At 41.3% G+C, this 21,705-nt stretch overlaps 1 protein-coding gene across 4 annotated transcripts in view; it reads left to right on the forward strand.

Annotated features, from left to right (window-relative positions):
- NCKAP5 (NCK associated protein 5) overlaps positions 1–21,705 on the forward strand; it is a 1,002,432-nt gene that overhangs the window by 101,124 nt on the left and 879,603 nt on the right. Inside the window, exon 1 of one of the 4 annotated variants that reach the window (XM_078327940.1) lies at positions 5,038–5,288. The exons of the other annotated variants lie outside the window; for them this stretch is intronic. The gene's annotated coding sequence lies outside the window, so the exon portion shown is untranslated. Of the gene's footprint in view, positions 1–5,037; positions 5,289–21,705 lie in introns of those variants that run through there. 4 annotated transcript variants of the gene reach the window in all.

Here is a 21,705-nt window from a genome sequence, read left to right on the forward strand (position 1 = left end):
CAGCCCTTACTCCCCTCATGAAGAAAAACATCATTTGTAAGTTTGAAATTTGATATATCATGAAATGCATCAAAGCAGTCATTATGGGAGTAATCTGAACTTTGTTGGAATTCCTTATGCTTACTTTATGGTTTAGTCTTGTTTTGCTTGATTTATGTAAGAGGGCTACCGTAACATCTGCAGTGACTAAAGCCTCTAAATGTCTTTATCCTACTATGTGTTTAGGGCCTTCAATGTGGCACCTGTTTTGTCTTTTCTAAGTTTGATTTTGTGCACCAGCTTTGTGTCAAATATGATCTATCATAAGTTATGGTCAGCAAGAATTTTCCAATTGGTCACAGGGCTCTTTCCTAAGGAACCTGGACAAAACTACATCATCTTTATCAATGTCTGATTGTAGACAAGAAGGTCATCCAACTATTTCCTTCTCTTGTTTTAACCAGTGCCTCTTAAAATATGGTCTGAGGACCATCAGAGTAAGAATGACATGGGCCACGTTCTAAGCACGAAGGTTCTCAAGGCCCCTCGAGACTCACCCTCACCTCAGGCCAGTTTGTTTGATGAATGCTGAGGTGTTCCTACACTGCCCTTTGTAAAATTTCCTGTGCTTCCTATTCCTGACCATATTAATTCTTACAGTGTAGAGAGGATGGCCTCAGACTGTCTCTTAAGCCCTAATAGAATGATTAGCTCCAGGAGAAGACACAGGTACTGCAGCAAACAATATCATTACTGAAGGCTCAGCATAAAGGGAAGCAGGCAACAAACATTGAATACCCCCCACTGCCGACATTTTCTCCATCCTGCAGTTCGATCTTGTCATCTCCAAGGGCATGGAGTGTTTACTCCACAGTAATGCCCTAGCACTAAGCCCTGGGAGTCTAAGTCCCATGGTCTTTGCACTCGTCTTTCAGGCCTATGACTTATCTTCTCTTGGAAGAGCTAAGCAGAGGGGCTGGGTTACATAAAGGAGCAGAAGTCACATGGGTTTGAGGTTGACGTCGGAAGCTGTGTTAAATGCCTGTTGCCATATATCTGCATATAGGAATCAAACCCAGGTATTTTAATGGTGGCCACATGCTTCGTATTCCAATTTACCCCATATTCATATTAGTTTATTAACTTCCTGTTCAATATTTATCATCCTCAGAGAAATCCAGGGCTCCCTAGGACACTGGAGGGTCAGGCAGGCCTGAGTTGAAATTCTGGATCTGCCACTGTCTTGTGTGATCACATTCAAATTAGTTCAGGAACATACTTCCCTGGGCCTCAGTTTCCTCATTTGTGAAAGGTAAGTGAAGAAAATAGTGTATAACTCACCAGGTTATTTTAAGGGTACATTAGATGATACACTGTAAGCCAATGGCACATTAAAATGCTGAAGAAGGGGCAGTTGTTTCTGAGGACGGGAGAGTGGCAGACTCAGACGCTGGAGGCAGAAACTGTGCCTGTGCTTATGGTCCTTGTGGGTCCCTTGCAATACCAGACATCACCAGTAAGCAGCTCTAAGAGACCTTGTGGCTGTGTTTTACTCCATGCAGATCTGATTACCATCTCTGACTTTAGGAATTTTCCAGTTCGAGACAGAATCCACTTAAACATAATAAAAATAACGAGCATAACACATTTTAAACAGTGATCAGGTAAATGGCCATATATGTGCCTGTTATAATGCCGCCCAGCTGTCCTTCCAGGCCTCTGGGAGAGAGGACATTACCTGAGCGCAGGACTAGCGGGGGCAGGGAGGCACCACCGCTCAGCAGGTGGGGGGTTTTGGCAGCAGCATTCATAATCACCTGGTAGATAGAGGCAGTGAGGATGGCCTTTTCCTCACCTACCCCCACCTTTCCCCTCTTTTGTTTTTATGTTAAGTTGTAAGTCTAGCTAAACATTGGTATTTAACTCTCACTTGGGAAGGTATGACACGGATCACACCCAGGGGGCTCCAAATGTGCATTAAACAGAATCTGGCCTCAGGTTCCTATAATATGTGGGCCATAAAAAAATAAAAATGTGCGGGAAACATGGGCTGTGCTTTCCTTTTCTTGAAACTATTATAGACATAAGATATCTTCTCACTATGAAGTAAGACAAGAATTGGGTATGCTTTCTCTAGAGAACTAGAAATAGTGCTTTGAAAAATCTATCCTACCTTGGTGGAAATTTTCAGTCATTCTTTTTCTTGGACTTTTTTTTCCCCCAAAGAAAATCATAGGCTCTCATGTATGGCTTATGCCTGTGAGTTTCCACTATAAAGGCCTCATAGACGGTATAGCAGGTTGACAGGGCTAGGTTTTGTGCCGTCACTCCAGGGCACTGAAAAAGCCGTAGTCCCTTCTTAATAAAACTCTGGCGGGGCGCGGTGGCTCAAGCCTGTAATCCCAGCACTTTGGGAGGCCGAGGCGGGTGGATCACGAGGTCAACAGATCGAGACCATCCTGGTCAACATGGTGAAACCCCGTCTCTACTAAAAATTACAAAAAATTAGCTGGGCACGGTGGTGCGTGCCTGTAATCCCAGCTACTCAGGAGGCTGAGGCAGGAGAATTGCCTGAACCCAGGAGGCGGAGGTTGCGGTGAGCCGAGATTGCGCCATTGCACTCCAGCCTGGGTAACAAGAGCGAAACTCCGTCTCAAAAAAAAAAAAAGAGACTCTGCAGAGTCATTGTGGGTCAGAGTTTTCTAAGCTCCCCCTGGTGATTCCCATAATGTTAGACTAGCCATGACAAGAAGCTGGTCACACCTGTGCTCCTACAAGCTTTCTGACTTGTCACTCCTGTGCTTGCTAGCGCCCAGGAAACTGAACCGGAGCGGCTCACACTTGTCTTACCTTAAAACTTCATTTGTCAAACAGCGATTGTACAAGGAAAAGGTCAGCACTTTATGTTCTGAGCACTTAACTTTAATCACTCTGAAGGTGGACAGAGTATAAGAGATTTTTAAATCAGTACTCCGATGTAAGGGGAAAAGGGTGGGTCCTTGGATCAGAAATGAAAAGCCAGTGCTTGTGTCTCCCTCTTTTCGACCTATTCCGCTCTCACATACTGTGGCATCCTGGGAGAAACTCCATCAACATTCATTCAATCAACTTGAGCACCTACTATAGGCCAGACATTTAGTGAAGAAACAACAAGGTTTCTTCCTGAAGTATATTTTGAAAATTGCACCATCAAGTCCTTTTTGTTATTATTCCTAATAACAAAAATGGAACATGATCATTGAAAAACGTCAAAGCACACGCACAGCATGCAAACGTGAAAGTTCCTCCCTGCTTTTCCCTGGAGGGTAACTACTGTTAATCATTTATATCATTCCTCTCATCATATGTAGAGTTCTTTTTCCTGTTTAATATGCCACATTCTAGACCGCGCCTTGCTTCCTCCATTCAGTAAACCACCACCTACTCTGTCCACATCAGTATATTCACAGTTATCTCTTGTTTTCTCATATTAATGAATATGAATCTCCCCTTTATTAACTTACAAGTAATGCTGCAAAGAACATTCTTGTGCTTACATCTTTGTGGTTTTTTGTGAGTGCATTTGTGGAATCACTGTGAATCACTATGGAAAAGTGGAATTGCTGGGTCTAAGGATTTGTACTTGTAAAATCTTTAGGTACTTCTAATTTACTTTCCCTTTACATGGTATCCATTGAATGTCACATCAGTGACATACAAAATTTGTGTTGTCTTTAATTTCCCACAAGAAAGTAGCATCTATTGGGGTCTTGGGACCCTACCAAATCAATAACCAATTGCTACTCTTTGAGGAAATCATTTTCAGACATGCAGTGAGCATCCTCTGGGGGTAGTAAGATGTGAGGCCATTGTTTTCCAAGGCCAGGGAGAGAGCTTAATCTAAACATACACTCCATGCCACAGAATCAGCTAACCTTGTTCCTGACTCCACCGTCAGAGCTCACCCCCCACCTCCCACATTTCTGTTTAGGATTCACTATGGCAAGTGATTTAGGTATAAACAAATAACACTTACAAGGCAGCCCTCAAAGACCTTTCAAACTGAGTTGGGGAGACAGAACACAGATAGCTAAAAAGCAAACTAAAAATACAAGTCAGTATATAAAAAGCAACAAATAAATATAAATAGTAAGCATCGTTATAGCAGTCCAGAGGAAGGAAGGAAAACAGTGGGCTGGAGTGCTCGGGCTTCGTGGCAGAGACTCACTATTGGGTTGGTGGAATTTCTTTAGGTGGGGGCTTGGGGTGGGAGGGGAGATAACTGTAAAAACCATAAGAACCAACCGACAGAGAGTCCAGGAGAGTGGAAAATAGGGGCCCACTTTTATTTTGATAGTTGCAAGTGGTGGGTTTTACAGTGTTCTTTGAGATTATTAGAGAGACTTGGCACAGGCTCTTCGTTATTTATTTGTTTTTTGGGGCATTGTGAGTGGTGCAGGTGGGTGGTTAAATTTTTGAGAATCAGAAGAAAACCTCTAGCACTCTTCTCAGGAAAAGAAAAATTGCATACTTGCAAATACACACAAAATGTTGCTGTGATTTCAAGGAGCCCTTCCTTCTACTCCAAGCTGAGAAACAAGAATATATCTAAAAAGAGTTGCACCCAAGACAGTCTATCTAGGAAAAATGTCAGCCAGGTGTATATATCACAGTAAAAGTAATTAAGCAATGTAAGACACAACCAGTATTCATATATTCATGAATCATCAAGCTGTGAAGTTGACTTGAAACAGGTGGGTAAACAATTTGGTAGGGCTGTGCTGCCACTTCACGCTTTTCCTCCAGGTCTCCAGCTATTCCAGTGTAAATTGGTGGAGGAGATTCTCTGTCTTTTTTGGACCCGAAAGAAGCCAAGCTCTCAAAAATGTGAATCAATGGCATTATTTAAGCATGTATAACTGGAATCCACTCCAAGATGCCGATTTTGCTGCAGAAAAGATACTCTTGCTCCCCACCCCCTCCTTTCTTTTTGACAGTCAGTTAATAAAGACTCAACAATAAGCAGCTGCCAGTGATGTCATTTGGGACTTTGTCCACGGAGCTTGTATTTACAAGCTCGGAGCAACTACGGAGCTGCAGCCCAGGGAGCAAGTCTCCGCAAACTTGCTCCGCATTCACGGCAGGACTTCCCAGCCGCTGTGGATGTTCAGGAAAACCCAGTCCGTTCTCTTAGCGTGGCCTTTGAACACTTCAAAAATAAACAGAGGATAACCAACCGCGGGAGGAAATTTTTAGCTGGAGAGAGTTGTTGCAGTTCCTGTGTCTGTCTCCAGGACTGTGATATGTGTTGACTGAAGAGCTAACTACAAGTAAGACTGTTGGGATTTTTTTTTTAACTCTTTTAACAGTTTTTCTTATTTATACAGCTTGTTTTCTTTCTAAAGTGAGATGATGATGTTTACATATTTCTCCAGGCTCTTTCGGCTGCCACAGCAAGTATGCATTTGGTGTAAGTAACTATAGGGCCCTACTGTGGACTGGGATTAGGGGTTAGAGGACCCCTCGTCTCTGAGAACAAACACCAGGATGCAGATGATAAGGAGATACTGAATGGCTAATCCTCATTTGCCTCAGCAGGGAGGTCAGGTTTGGTTTTTTGTGCGTTTTGTTTTTGTTTTTTAAAGAAATACCAAACCAAAAAGCTATTCAGTTGCTCTAGAAAGTTTAGCAAACAACTATGAAGACTGTTTTTTCATGAACTGGTGTGCTGCAGGGAGAAACCCACTTTTTCTCTCTGATTCTTTCTGTGGTTTGTAGATTTCTAACATGTGCATGTTGATATGTATGATCGCCTACCTATGCCCTCTCCCCGAGCACACACACTCACACGCACACACCCAGGCTCATTCATCCTCAGGAAAGTGTATGCATCAAAAAATATTTTGAAATTGAAACTATTTCTGTTTGGAATCTTTTCACATCGAATATCTGGAGAAATGTTCTGTGTTCTGACTTGTCTTCTGAGTTGGAACCCAAGTAAATCTACTGAAAAAGGCAAACTTTGACATTCAGCTAGATCGGTGTACAAAATCCATATTGTCTCTTTTGCCTGCTTCAGGGCCTCAGGGCTCTTTAAAACTCCAGATATTCTCTGGGATTTAAATAGGAAGAGTTTCACGTGTGCCGCCAGCCTGGCCAGGAACCTCTCTTATCCTCACCTGCGCCGGCTGTCCCGTGAGCTGTTCTCTGTTGCCGCCTGGGAGTTCTGGTTAAGAGCCCTGTGAAAAATTGTCTTTCTGCCCTTCAAGCTACCCGCTCTGCTCCTGAGTGTCTACAGTTCAGCTTCTTGCAACCAGTAGCAAATACCAGCTGATTCCTGCCCTCTAGACCTGAGAGCCCCCTGCACAGATTGGCAAGAAGTGGCTGTTAGCCTGTTAGCTCTGCACGCTAACCCCATGACTCACTCAGGAGCCTGGCTTGCTCCTGAATTCAGCTACTCTGTCACCAGCCCAGAAACACAGTGACAATATTCACTGCCTTTTCCTTGTCTCTAATCTCAGAATTGTAAGAAGCCAGTGTCAAAAGGCCTCAAAATATTTGACTGTTTTCCATGGAGTCCTTAGGTGGGTAACATCCTGCCTCTTTGTCAGCTCCAATTTTGTCCATCAGAGCACATTAAGCTTTAAATATATTTTGTGTGTTAGAGCTCAGTGCTCTTTGCAATTCTTTGATTAAAATGAGGGATTTGCTGCTAAAACAGATTTCAAACTATTCATCAAAGTTTGTCCTTTTACAAAAGAAAAATTGAGGCACGAGGAAAAGAAGTGATTTGTCCAAGAGCTCCCAGTAAGACAGGCGGCAGAGCTACAGCTAGAAACTGAGTCTCCCGCGCTCATTCCAGCATGTGTCCCACTTCTCAAGTTCTTAAGGATTGAAACAACAACAAAAAATGGGACCCGCGTGCAGTTCCTATGCCTTCTTCCAGGAACTGGGCTGTGTGCAGGTGTACAGATGAAGGTGGTCTGGTAAAGAAAGAACATTCCCGTTTTGTCTTTGGCTCTGTTTACATTTCTTAATGTGTCTGTTCCTCATTGTTTTCACCAGCAAACCAAAGAGAACTCTGATTATTTTATGGTTAATGGCCTAAAGGCAAATGGGGGAGTCTTAGCAGTTGAAATAGTTCAGAAGGCATTTTGCGCTGGGTACAGGTTGGGCTGTGTGAGGTGATTCCCAATTCTGATTGATACTGAGTGTTTCTGCTTTACTTACAAGTCTCAGGCTTCTTTTTACAGCCACAGCTTGCTTTCCTTCTCCTCTTTAGGGACCCTCTTTCCAGTGGGACCTTCTCTTCACTTTTTCATTGATTCCTCCTCCTCACTTCATTATCTCACTGCAGCCTGGATCTCAGTTTCCAGGATTCAGCTAGATTCCATGCACCCATCCATTACCCTTCTCTCTGTGGCCTTCCTTGCCCCTGGTGTTCCCACCTACTGGGGGGGCCTTCCTGGACTCTCCAGGTCCAGGTGGTGCTTTACTTGTTTGGACTTTCATGGTATCTGTGCCATTATTTTGCCCTGGGATCTGGAGTTCTTTGCCATATTGTTAAATACCTCTTTCCATCAAAAGCAAGGGCTGCTTGCTATACAATACTTCTTATAGCTACAGCACTTAGCACAGAGTAGTTGTTCAATGTATAATGCTAAATAAATGAATGAATTAAATATCCATTTTACTGCATCAAACACCCAAACGTCTGCACTTAGTTGGCAAAATTATCACATTACTGTGCTGAGTGGCTTTAAATTCTTCTTCACTGTGGTTGAAGGCCCTCGATGCCAGACTTCTGAGCCTGAAGACAGGGGATATTCTTGATGTGATGCCTGGCTGTCCCCCCTGGCTCATTTTTCTCCACGGTGTGGACTTAGAGCTGTCTTGGGGGTTCTGGGCCTGCTGGCTCATCAGGGTCTCACTGTGCAGCAGAGCATAGTCATTGAGGACTTGGACTCTGGAACCGGCTGCTTCCGCCACTTGCTGGCTTTATGATTCTGGTTAGTTCACTTAACTTTTGTGTTTCAATTTCTCCTCTTTGAAATGTGGATAATAAGAATGCCTACTTCATGGGAAGATAAAGATTAAATATCTTAATGTAGCTAGAACAATAGACGCAATGCGACATGTACATTAAGTGCCAATGAGCATTAGCTACTGTTATTATTTATCTTGTAGATGCCCATGTCCCACCCCAGACTTACTGAATTGTGACCTCTAAGGTGGGATTCAGATCCAGCCATGGTTAAAAAGTTCCTCAGATGATTCCAGTGGGAATTACTGGCCTAGCTAGCAGGAGCGGCTCTCTGTTACTGAAATGCGCTGGGCTTGTATGTTCTTCAGCACATCTACACCTTTGTATACCTGCAGCACCTCTCCACACACTCAGTTTATTCTCCAGGCGTTGTGCCATCTCCTGCCCTGAGAGTAGCTTTTCACATCCCACTTGCCACAGGTAGGTGTCTCTGTGCACTATGGGACTCCGTCCGCATTGGTTTGCTGTGCATCTATTCCCCTCTTCAGCCTCTGTGTCCCACGAAAGCAGACCAGCCGGCTGACTCCCCAGACTTAACAGCATACATGGTACTGCCCTTAGATAATTACCTGTTGAGTAGACCGATGAATACTGCTCACTGAATGCCTTCATTGCCACTTGACTCCTGCCCTGTGCCTACCCCTTTCCCATGGTGGCATCTGTGAGCCTTGCTTCACTCTCAAATCCCAGCTTTGCCTCTGCTCTTCCCACCCTCCCTGCACCTTGAGAGAGAAGATTGTGGTCCTGCATTCTGAAGTCCTTCCACGTTCCTTGGCTTCATCTCACCATGTCCGCTGCTTGCTCTCTCCCTTCTCTCAGATGAAGAAATGGTCACACCCCATGGTATTCTCTCTAAACTCTGTTAGGATACTTATGCTGCATAGTCTCATTTTAAAAGTATTTTTTTTAACCTGCTGCTGCTGCTTCCTAGTAGATTCTAGTGAATTTGAGGTAAGGTTGCTGCCAAATTTGAGTTGCCAAATTTGTGTAATTTGTAATCTCAGCAACTGGCACACAATGAGTTCTCAGTGAATGAAAAAAGAAAAAGTATGAATGCATGGTTGATGGGTACAATAAAAACAGATTTAAAATGTTTTCTTCCAACAGCAATCACTATTGAGTGGTCACTGCATACTTCCAAGCTTTTGCTCATGTTAGCTCATTATGATCATTGTATTTCATTGTCTAAGCAAAACGCTGATGCTCAGAAAGGTTAAATAATGTGCACAGGTCACATGAGTGGGTAAGAGGCAGCGGCAGTATTTGAACCCACAGCACATACTCTTTTTTATTTATTTTTTTGAGATGGAGTTTCACTCTTGTTGCCTGGCTGGAGTGCAATGGTGAGATCTCCACTCACTGCAACCTCCACCTCTCGGATTCAAGTGATTCTCCTGCCTCAGCCTCCTGAGTAGCTGGGATTACAGGTTCCTGCCGCCACACCCAGCTAATTTTTGTATTTTTAGTAGAGATGGGGTTTCAACATGTTGGCCAGGCTGGTCTCGAACTCCTGACCTCAAGTGACCCACCCGCCTCAGCCTCTTAAAGTGCTGGGATTACAGACGTGAGCCACCGAGCCCAACCCCACAGCACATACTCTTAACCTTTCATTTTACCATTCTCTGGATGTGGAGGCCTCATGAGCCTCACATTCACCCACAGTGATGTTTTGGTCATTCACATCTGCCTCTGACTGACTGCACTGGGAAAATTGTATAGCAGATTAATACTTCTAAGTGCCAGCCAGTCAAACTGGTGATTCACATTTTCTAGTCTTTCAGAAGCATCTAAAGACTAGAATACCAGTCCTTTGGTATTTTTGTTTTTCTTTTAATCTCAGATCTGAATCTTTTTGTAGATTAGTCCAAGTTTATGGGTAAACACCAAGATTATTTACATTCTTGGTTTGGGTCTTGGTAGGCCTAGTAAAGTTTGGTCAAAAGTGTAACCCAGGGATTAGACACAAAGAAAAAATTGGAAATAATTTTTGGACATGTGTTTGGTCCCTAAAAAAGGATACCAAAGGAAATGGTAGCATTTTGTGAAAGTAGATTTAAATAGCCAGAAGGGTTTAGTCTGAACACTCTGGCAAGTCATGGACCCAGTTAAGCACAAAGTACCTTATAGACTTATTTTTCTCCAGTTCTCTAATTCTACAAGGTTTAATGCCTTCGGAATTTTGGATTTCCAGGTGTCCTTCCTTTATAGATGAAATAATAAATCTCTCAGATACATAGAACATTACCCGCGCATTTACAATGCCCCAATACATACTTGCCTAATGAAGTGTATCCTGTCAGTTTGGAAGCCTCAATTACACAAGGTACTTCCCCGTAGTTACATAAATTAATCTTGGTATTTTTAGGGCAAGAAACCAGATCTCTCCTCTTAGAAATCAACTTTACCGGATTAATGATTCCTTGGAGGAGAATTTGGATGCAATGTAGGAGCCCAGTGGACTGAGTTCAAGAGGAAAGAGGAAAGTCCCAAGCCCATTTTGGAGCATAAGCTGGGAATAATAACATGGCAGATAAATACTATGGTGTTGAAAGAAGAGCTGTTAGTTCTGAAATGTGGGAACAAGTGTTACTGTCGAGATGCATGTCTGACAAACTGCCCCATAAAGGCTACTTGCTTCATTTGGCAAATTGAATCTAGAAACATAGAACTGATCCAGGCCAGCCAAAAAGACATTTCTCAAATGGTTTCCATTGTCAGTGACGACTGGTTTTGTAGCAACTTAGAGTCAAAGTAATACAAGCTCACAAATTAGAAAAACAAGCAATAGCAAAATATTTATATATCTATATGTGAACATTAGTACTAAACGACAGTGCTAAAATGTTCATATATAAAAACATTGTGTACATGTCTCTCTCTGTATGCATGTATATGTGTGTGTGTATCTATACAATCTTACAGTCCCTTGGGCCGCCCTCCCTATCCCACTTCTGAGATTTTTTTTTCAGAGGCAACTCTTTTCTTTTAGCTGTTTTTATGTAATATTTCTAAATTATGTGTTTCTATATGTATGTCAGGATACGACTTCTTCCTTACTGTGGTAGAGTATATATATCTTTTTGTACTTCCCAGAGCTTCTCTATTCTTCAATATATAATTATATCACAATTTTAAGTAAATGTATATTTAGTCCTTTTTTGTCTTGATTACAAATATTGTTTACTGTTGAGTCAAATCATTATGATCACATCTTTATGTTAACAATTTTTTCAAAAGTTGCCTCATTTTAAAATTTACTTAGTTTTCTAACACCCTATAGCTAAAGTTTCCCTGTTGCTCTAACAGCTCTTTGACAAATTGTGTTAAATATAATCTCCTTTCAAACATTCATCTTCTGTGAGTAGTTATATTCTCAAGTTGCCATGTTTTTTTTTGTCAGTTGTCAAGGAGGATAAGTTAATTATTAGTCGTGCCATATCAGAAGCAATTTAAAATGCTGACTTCCAATGTTTCCTTTATTCTCATTATGGCCAATTACTCATATTTGGGTAAATAGAAATGATCTGGTTTATTGTAGTTGGTAAATAGCAATCATAATTTGGTTTTATAGTCTCATGAATCCTCAATACGTTTTGATGTAAGAAATATCCTTTCTTACTGAGTACCTTTGACATCTTGTGTAGCACCATCGGAGGAAAGCAAATGGTACCTCATGTAATGCTATTTTATGAACCACTAAATGAATGCTCAAAATGACATTTATTTCTTCCCTTCCTTATTTTCTGCCCACTTATTCTTTGAGCCAAAAATTAGAGAATCAGGAATGTGGGTTACTTTGTTATTGAGAGTAGTTAAAATAGTTTACTTAAAATCATATGAAACTTTGCCTTTAGAGACGGTGTTCGTGGAGACTGCCAGTAGAGGGCCTTGTTAAACTAAGTAAAATTTCATGTACAGGCCAATTGCCAACAGTTACAGCCACCCTGTTAAAGAAGCTTTTGTTTTTAGGATTCCTGATTAACAGTAAAACTGCCAGAATGATTTTTTAAAGTGCATCACCTTTCTTTCTATAAGGCAAAATTAGATATCTCAACTTTTCATTTTCATTGTTTTCTTACAAGGAAATTGGAGAATTCGAATAGATCATTAATAAGCCATCAACCAAACCAGGGCTGTGGAGGCCTAGTCATATAATCTCTCTATGACATTTGTTTTGGAGTAGGCTCTGAGCCTTTGGGGAACCCAGTATTGGCTGTTGAACATGGTGGAGAGAGATGATGGCTCTCCTGACCTAGGCACAGTTTATACTTGCTGCCTACATTTTGGCGAGCCTTACTCTCAACAAAAGTGGATTTTCTATTCCATGCAGCTAGAGAAGAATCTTACCCTTTGGTAAGCCCTCACTTTCGACATAGAAAAGAGAATCTAGACCCTGAAAGGTGAGAGCGTGTTATGTTGCTCATCACACCCACTTTCCAGTCAAGGGAATAGCAACAGGGAGGAGCGGGGTAGTACTGAGCCATTCTCTTCTAGAGCCATTCTCTTTCTAGAGCCATTCTCTTTCTAGAGCCATTCTCTTCTAGAGCCATTCTCTTCTAGAGCCATTCTCTTTCTAGAGCCATTCTCTTTCTAGAGCCATTCTCTTCTAGAGCCATTCTCTTCTTAGAGCCATTCTCTTTCTAGAGCCATTTTCTTCTAGAGCCATTCTCTTCTAGAGCCATTCTCTTTCTAGAGCCATTCTCTTTCTAGAGCCATTCTCTTTCTAGAGCCATTCTCTTCTAGAGCCAGTCTCTTCTTAGAGCCAGTCTCTTCTAGAGTCATTCTCTTTCTAGAGCCATTCTCTTCTAGAGCCATTCTCTTCTAGAGCCATTCTCTTCCTGGAGCCATTCTCTTCCTGGAGCCATTCTCTTCCTGGAGCCATTCTCTTCTAGAGCCATTCTCTTCCTAGAGCCATTCTCTTCCTGGAGCCATTCTTTTCTAGAGCCATTCTCTTCCTGGAGCCATTCTCTTCTAGAGCCATTCTCTTCCTAGAGCCATTCTCTTCCTGGAGCCATTCTCTTCTAGAGCCATTCTCTTCTAGAGCCATTCTCTTCTAGAGCCATTCTCTTCCTAGAGCCATTCTCTTCTAGAGCCATTCTCTTCCTAGAGCCATTCTCTTCCTAGAGCCATTCTCTTCCTACTTGCTGGCTTGTTTCTAGCTCCTCTTACCTTCTTAGGAATATTCTCTTCTCCCTACTCTATCCTCCTGGGGACAAATTCTTCTCAGCCTAAATGACACTTCCTGAGGAAGACATTTTCTACTTGTGATACCCTCTGGTAGCTCCATGTATCTGTTTTTCATAGCACATATCACCAGTGCAATTAAATATGTGATCAACTATTTGACTAAGAACATCTCCCCATCTAGGCTATTAAGTTCCATGAAGGCAAAGCCTGTGTCTGTCTTGTTCAGTATTGTAACCTTAGGATATAGAACAGTGGCTGGCCTACGGTAGGTGTCCATCAAATATTTGGTGAATAGATGAATATACACGTTTTCTGATTTTTAAATTAGTACTTTCTTTTATTTTTATGCTTATAAAAACATCCATTTTTATACCTCAACTGATGACATTCAAATCTCATGGCAGCCAAAGTACCTGTGGACTCAGGGCACAGAGGCATAGAATTGGGTTTTATGCCTAACTTTCAGTGAGTGAGTGAGTACCTCTTTATTCCCCATAGTACAAGAATCGGTATTCATGACACTTATCCAATGGTGGCTCTATAGGTAAGAGAGTAAATGAACAAGAAAATGAGCAGGGATTTGTTTTATTCTCTCACTGGTGAAGACAAGAGAAGTGGGAATAGATAGATGTTCTGACCTTAGTAATGTGCCATTTTGTGTTTCCCAGGCTGGGCTAGAGATTTCCTTGAGTATGCTGTGAAATATTCTTTTCCTGAGACACCATGGTACATTAGAAAGACCAGGATTGGATCTTTGGAGTCAGTTAATGCAGACAGTATAGTGGAAGACATAACTACAGATCTTACCCATGTGGCGTTTATCCTTGGATATCCCTGGATTCTGATCTCTGTCCTGACCTCTACTGACTTTGGGCAAGTTATTTAACCTTGTCAAGCATGGTTTACCCATCCGTAAAATGTAGCAATATCAACAGTAGCTGGGTGAGTGGCTCACACTTATAATCTCAGTGACTCAGCAGGCTGATGTGGGAGGATCATTTGAGGCCAGGAGTTCAAGACCAGCCTGGCCAATATAACAAGGACTCACCCTTAAAAAAAATTTTTTTAAAACTTAGCTGGGCATGGTAATGTGGACCTGTCATTTCAGCTACTCAGGAGGCTGAGACTGAAAAATAACTTGAACCCAAGTGTTCCAGGTTGCAGTGATTACACCACTGCACTCTAGGCTGGGATACTCTTAAAACAAAAAATCAACAGTGATTTCACCCAACATTTATTAAACGTATATAATGCGTCTGACCCCATTGTGCTTTCTATTCGTATTGTCTCATGTAATCCTTACAACAGACCCTGAGGTAGACGTTATTATTCATCCAGTTTTTTAGCTGTAAAAACCAAGGTACAAAGAAGTTAATTTATTCCAGATTACACAGTAATTCTTTGAGCCAGATATTTAGATTATATGACCTTCTTACAGGGTCATTGTGAAGAATAATTGAGATCAAGTACCTCAAATTCCTATACAAAAAAAGACTCACAATACATGTCATATTAATACATTATTAATACACTATTCTCATTATTGGCACTTATCATTGAGGATGTTGCAGGCCCTTGTAAGTCAGTGACTGCCTTAGGGCAATGAGAGAGGTGAGGACAGCACTGCGTGTCCCAGTATTAGAGGGTGGTTTAACTCTAATGTCAAATGTCAAGAGTTCCTTTTACTCAGTATTTTGGCACAAATGAGTATTTGCAGCTCCAAAACAACTACAAATAAAACTGTCCAACCTCAACCCCTTCTGGGTCATGAGTGCTTTTATTATGTTCCCACCATATGGGCTTTTTTTTTTTCCTCAGCACATTGCATCAGTTTATGCGATGTTCCTGGCTTTATCATCTCTGCATTTCATTTGGCAAAATTGCCAAATCCTATAGTCTTCCTATAGTGTGTGTAGAACTGCTAATTCATAAGCAGAGTGAAAGCAGGTAATGGAGTTAGAAGGGTGTAGGGAGGGTCTAGTTCCTTCTACAGGGTTTTAATTTGATTCTCTTTTTCTGTAGCCCTGGACCATCTTCACTAGCCAGCTGCCCACTTCCCCTTCCCCTTCTCCATCTCTCCTTTTATTGCACCTTATTTCTCAATCTTCTCTCTTAGTTCTTCCCTCTACATCATTTGCATCTCACCTCTCCTTCTATTTTATCATCCCTTTTGCTTTCTTCTCCCTCCTCATCTTCATTTATCTCTGCTCCTGCTGCTGCTGCTGCTGCTCCTCCTGCTGCTGCTTCTCCTCCTCCTCTTCCTCCTCCTCCTCCTACTCTTCTTCTTCCTCCTCGTCCTTCTCACCAGAGCAAAGGGACCATGGTTAGTGTTTCTAAGTGGACCACCAACCAGAGAAAAAGGAAACCATTGTAGTGTTTTCTACCTCTCCATAATCTTCAGATACCCTAGGACCTTATTATATTGCTCATCTCATTAAACAAAGAACACATCCACATTATAGGCCAAACGAAAGAAAGACCAAAAGGAGTAAGCAGCATAGTAGAGTGGAGAGTAATCTGAACAAAGAAACTGAAAAACCCTATTTGTAAAATCCTGCCATGAGCCAGCTAAAGAACATGGGTTCAAGTGTCCCCATCTACAAAGTGAAGTGGGAGGTCAGATGGTCCCAAGGCCATTTCTGGTGCTGTGATCCTGTTATTCATAATCACACAATGATTGCAGCCTGATTCACGACACAGACAATTATCAGAGCACCAAGGAGGAAAGCCCTTACCCCAGGGCAGTAGGCTCAGGGCTGGGCTGCATGTGTGCCTAGCCTGGGGACCTTAGTGTCTGTAATCCCAGAAGTCCCCTGTTTTCCCAAAGTACCGAGGTGATTCGTCTCTGTACAATGCTGTGTCCTCACAACAGATGTTAAAGGATCACCCTTGAAAGGGTGTTTCTCCAAAGCATCTAATTATAACCTCTGCAGAAGATTAACAGATGTTATAATTGTCTTTCCCCTTTGATTAAATAGTTTCTGCATGAGTAGCTTTCTTAGATTTTCCTTCTCTGTCTTGTATGATCTTTATAAGGAACAGACATGTGTCTTCAATTTTCTAGGGATAGTTCCTCAACAGGCTTGGTGAGAATATGCAGATTCATAATTTCATTCTCTCTCTCTTTTCTTCATATGTCTTTTTATATGTAGAAACCTGGGCAAGGGAGCGCTGTGCTTGTGGTGTGTGAAGCATGGTTATAAAGGTGTCCTGGTGGCAGGAATATGAATGTGGCCAAGAAGCTGGCCTCTCTCTCTGCTGTTTGTGGAGGTGACTGATAGTCATGAATGTTCTCTTGGAAAAGTTGTGCCAAATGGGAAAGGAAATTTCAGCAAACTGTGCACCAACCAAGCACTCCAGATGTCAAGCATGCAAATGAGTGTGTGTGAAGAGAGAACAACTGCATTTATGATGTGAATGTCTGCAGATTTCTCTGATGATATTTGTTTTGGAAAGACAAGCTATCAGCCAGGAGCCTTATCAATACGAAAAATATTATTTTCATTTCATTCTTTAGAACCTGGAATTCTCTCTTCTCTGCTAGGAATGTGGTTTGTGTCCCGTTGCTCATTTATTTTTACCTTCTGTTGAGCTTATCGGGAAGGATGATGCCACTAACTACAGGAAGAAGAAGGCTTCTTTCTCATTGTCTCATTGTCCAAATGAGTATGTTTCTTCTTGAGAAGAGAAAATTATAAGGAAGGGTTTCAGACATTGGATGAATTTATGGACAGTGGAGATGAGAGGAATGAAAATAAGAAGTACTCAGATCTTTTAGAGGGATCTGCTTAATAATAGTCTCCATCTCTCCATAGCAAAACATCTGAAACAGGCTCATAAATCAAGGCAAAGGTCACTCCTTAATCAGCCTGAGGTCAGAGAGCAAAGTAAGCAAAATAAAATTTGGCTTCACTGAATACATCAGCATTAAACTTTGATTGAAGAAAAAGGAAAGATTCTTGAGTTGGTTTATCAAATAGGCCCTATATAAGTTCAATCTCCATTCTCATCTACACTTGCTAAGGCAGAGAAGGGAAGACGAATATTTTCTAAGTGTACAATCTATACTGAACACACATACTACTAGAGAATCAAAGGGGAAAATATCTTTATGGATTTTATAATATATTGGGGAAAAGGAGTTAATCCCACCGGGGGTATTTAAATACTATGAACCAATCAGTAGAATTAACTTCCAAATGAATGATCAGAGCTTTGACAAATTAAAAGGTTTTGTAAGTAGGTGACCAGAATCATGAACGTTCTATAGTCCATATGAGAAATGGTTAAAGAAATTAGATTTATTTGGGTCATTTGGAGGAGAAAGATGTACAACCTTTTTTTGAAGTATAAAATATATACAGATAATTGCACCTAAGTATAAAGCTTGATAAATTTTTATAACCTGAATATACCCATATCACTAATCCTCAAAACAAGAAGTATTAGCAGCACCCTAGAAGCTTTCCTCAAATGCTCTTTCAGTCACATTCTCTAAGGTGATTTCTAGTGGCTTAGATTAATTTGGCCTTTTGTGTACTTTGTCTAATTGGAATCACCGTATGTGTAATTTTGTGTCTTGCTTCTTTCATTCAAATTGTGTTTGTATGATTCATATTGCTGTGTCTAATTATAATTTTTATGCTGATTGTTGTTTAGTATTCCATTATGTGACTGTACCACCACATATTCTTCCTATTGTGGATGAGCATTTGGATATTTTCGACTTTGGGACCATTACACATAGTTCTATTATGAATCTGCTGGTCCATGTCTCTCATGTCTCTTGGTAAACAAATATACACATATAAGTTGAGTGCACTTGTGTAATTGCTACACATCGCAATCATAGAGTGTCTAAGATCTAATGCTCAATGGTCTTCCGAGGGGATTGTAGCTATTTATACTCCCAGGAACAATATATGAAAGGAAGGGTAGTATTTTAATATACTCAAGAAAGCAGCACTATGACTAAGAATGGAAGTTAAAGAGAAATCATTGTGGTCTACTACTAGGAAGAACTTTTGTTCATTTAGAAACGAATTGAGAACTTAAAACAGGTTCTTGTCCCTGGAAGTCCTCAGACAATGCTGGAATGGTCTTCAATGCAGTGGCAGGTGAGCTATAGGATTCCAAGGACTTTTTGATCTAAAAACCTTGTATATCCAACATAGTGAGCTCCAGGGAAACTTGAAGATGGAAGAAAATCAGGAGGACATTGTGGTGGACCAGATAGTCAGATTTTCGGAGATCCGACTTAAGCAAGCAAAAGCAATTACACAGACAGTGCTGACTCTGTGAGTAGAGGAGAGCCATTCAAGGAAGGGAGATGGGTGGCATTGAGTGAGGTCATGAAAAGAGATAATATGATAGTCAGTGGAAGAAGGAAGAGCATTTTGCATGCAAAATCAGATTCATTATGGAGTCCAAATGGAACACAAGGAGACACAGTTCATGCTACCAAATGCTTAGAACCAATTATGAGAATTGTAAAGCAAAGCAAAACAAAGAGTTTGATCAGCTCTGACTGATTGATGTCTGTAAGATGTCCTGGGGAAGAGCTGTTCCACAGGGAGGTGGCCAAATAACACTCATCAAGACAACAAGAACACTTTCAAGGTTGCAAAAAGGGTAACCTCTCTGCAAGACTCATTGGAAGCTATGCAGTGCTTCAACTTCCGCTCTCATCCCTTCCACGCCTAGATCCCTCTGACTTATAACTTCAGTTCCTGTGTGGCTTTAATTCCCCCCTTCCTTGGAACAACTCCTGGTGCCTCTTCACAGCTGATTTCTATTATGGGAACCCCAATCCCCAGCCTGTGGAACCTGATATTGACCAAGAACCCCAATGAACTCGGTTCTTGTCATTGCCAATTTCCTATTGTATCAGTAGGGTCAGCATATCCCATTCTCAGCAAAGACTTATTTTGGATCAAATTCCATCTGACTTCATTGTGTATCTTTCACTTTATTTTGCTGCTGTATTTCACAATTTATAATAAAGACATGAGAAATATACTGTATAAGTCAGTACTAGGAACTGATCAAAGAGTACTAAGAAATCACTGGTCATAACGCCTTTGTACTTCAACTGCTGGGAAGCTAGAGCCAGAGTGACCTGTGTAATCACCAATGTTCTGTTGTTTTATATATCTTACCTTTGCAACATTTTTCTCTCATCTTTCCTTTTTACTTTGTGGCAAGCAGAATTTTAAGATGGAATCTAAGATCCAAGTCCCCACAGTACAATTCCATCCCTGTGAGTAGGGATACCTGAGAATATGACATATATCACATTTGTGATTAGATTGCATTATATGGCAGTTGTGGACAGACTTTTGCAGGTATAATTAAGGTCCCTAATCAGTTGACTTTGAGTGAATAAAAACAGGAGATTTTCTTGGGTGGACCTGACTTAATCAGACTTAATCAGACTAGTACTCCTTGACTTAATCAGACTAGTACTCCTTGAAAGATTGTCTAGAGGTCAGAAACTGGAAGCCTCAGATATTCTGCTGCTGGCCTCAAAGAAGCAAGTCATCATGAATTTTATAGCCACAAGCAAGGAGATGAATTCTGCCCCAAACCACGTGAACTTTGGAGAGGACCCAGAGCCTCAGATGAGACCCCAGACACCTGAGCTCTGACACCTGACACACTGGTTTTAGCATTGTGAGAATTGAGTAGAGGTTCCAGCTAAGCTCTGCTCAGATTCTTGGTTCATAGACACTGTGAGAAAATAAATCTATATTATTCTAAGCCACTAAGTTTGTGGTGATTTGCTACATAGCAATAGATACACGTAGATACATTTTTACTCATCTCTGTTTCTGTCTCTTATTTATTGTGTATATAGTCTCTTTAATTATTTTGAGATTTGATTGAAATTGAGTGGATTGAGCAATAAATTAGTGTCCTAAGTCCCCTCACTCCCACTCCAGGGTGACTAGGGATCATGCTGTCTCCTCCGTTGCCTCAGGCTCCTTCCTGCTTTTGTGATTTGACTCGAGCCCACATCTCTACTTTGAATGTCCTCTATCCTCCTCTCCACCTATTTAAACTCCATTTAAAACTTAGAGGCTCAGCTTCATTTCCACAACCTCCATCATCCCTGGAATCTAATTTTTTGAAGTTTTGTTTTCTTTTTCCAGTTCCGAGTCCCTGCAGTTGTGGTTCCCAAGTTTGAGCTGACAACATTATATTCACTTCAAGGAGGTTTTTAAAAGTGCAGATTCCCAGCATTCCTTCCTGTTTGCCTGCCCCAGGAATTCAGGTTCATTATGGAGTTTTTGAAAACCTCTAATAAGTGATGCTTCTGGACAGCTAGGTTTGGCAACTCCTTGCTCTGCTGTATTCACACCAGTCAGCTCTGCATAGAGTGCCCAGTGCAATTAACTGTCTGTGCTTAAGGTTTTGAAAACTTACAGTCCACCTCGAGCCTGGACAGCATGTTATACATTCCTTTATTTAATCTTGACTCTAGTTTTATTATGTTTCCACTTGCATCTTCCCCCTTTATTTTTTATTTATCATTTGGTTGTTGTGTACATTTTTGTGTGTAATCACAAATCCTTTGGGGGAATGAGGTTGAAATAAGTACAGAAACAGAATGTACCCTAATACTTTAATGTGTATGAATCCTGTTTCCCTAAACTTTTTAAAACTTGGGCTTTGACTTCCATTCGCTTCATGCCCTCATCATACCTTGGACAATTTGAGCATATAACAACAGTGTTCAGAAAACTAAAGATTGATGGTTGGACTGATAGGAAAAGGTTCTTGTTCTGTAAAAATAGTGTTCCTTCCTCTGCTTTATTTCCCCCTCCTGGCTTGCCCCACCCTCTTCTCAGTCTTTTGAAGCATGGGACAAAGAATTGCTCTTTTTCCTAGACCCAAGCATTCCAGGTTAGCACAATGCATAGACAGAGTTGTAGAATTAACGAGAGGGCTCATTGTGTCTCTCAGAGTGTTTCATCTGCCTGAAATGGCTTTACACAAAGTAATAGTTTTCTTTTTTTAGACTGCTGATGCTGGGAACAGTCACATTCTAGGCACAGTGTGGGGGAAATCCCTCAGTCACTCAGTCACTGAACACTGCCCTTCCCCCTTCTAAAGCCCCACTGAATGTACCACATTCAGGAAATCCATGCCCTTATGCCAAAGCACATTTTGCCAAAACACACATCCCGTGATATCCCTTGAAACTCTATAGCACAGCTTGTATATCTGGTAAGTGGGGCACACATGAGCAGGGCGGCAGGTTTATCACACAGAGCTGAAGAATGCTCCAGGGAAGTTCTACAGAGGCAGTCATTGTGGTAGATCTGATAAACTGCACTCTTCTAGATACTCCTTTTAAGCCCTTTCTACTGTTTTGAAAATATTTAATCTCTTGGGCAATAATGAGTTTCTTGATTTTTTTCTCTCGCTCTCCTATTCTTTCTGCAAGTGTTTTCACTCAGATACTCCTCAGTGGGACTATTTTTTCACCTTTGGCTTTCTCTGGGATGTACTTC

Source organism: Callithrix jacchus, chromosome 6, assembly GCF_049354715.1.
Source record: "Callithrix jacchus isolate 240 chromosome 6, calJac240_pri, whole genome shotgun sequence".
Taxonomy (NCBI): Eukaryota; Metazoa; Chordata; class Mammalia; order Primates; family Cebidae; genus Callithrix; species Callithrix jacchus.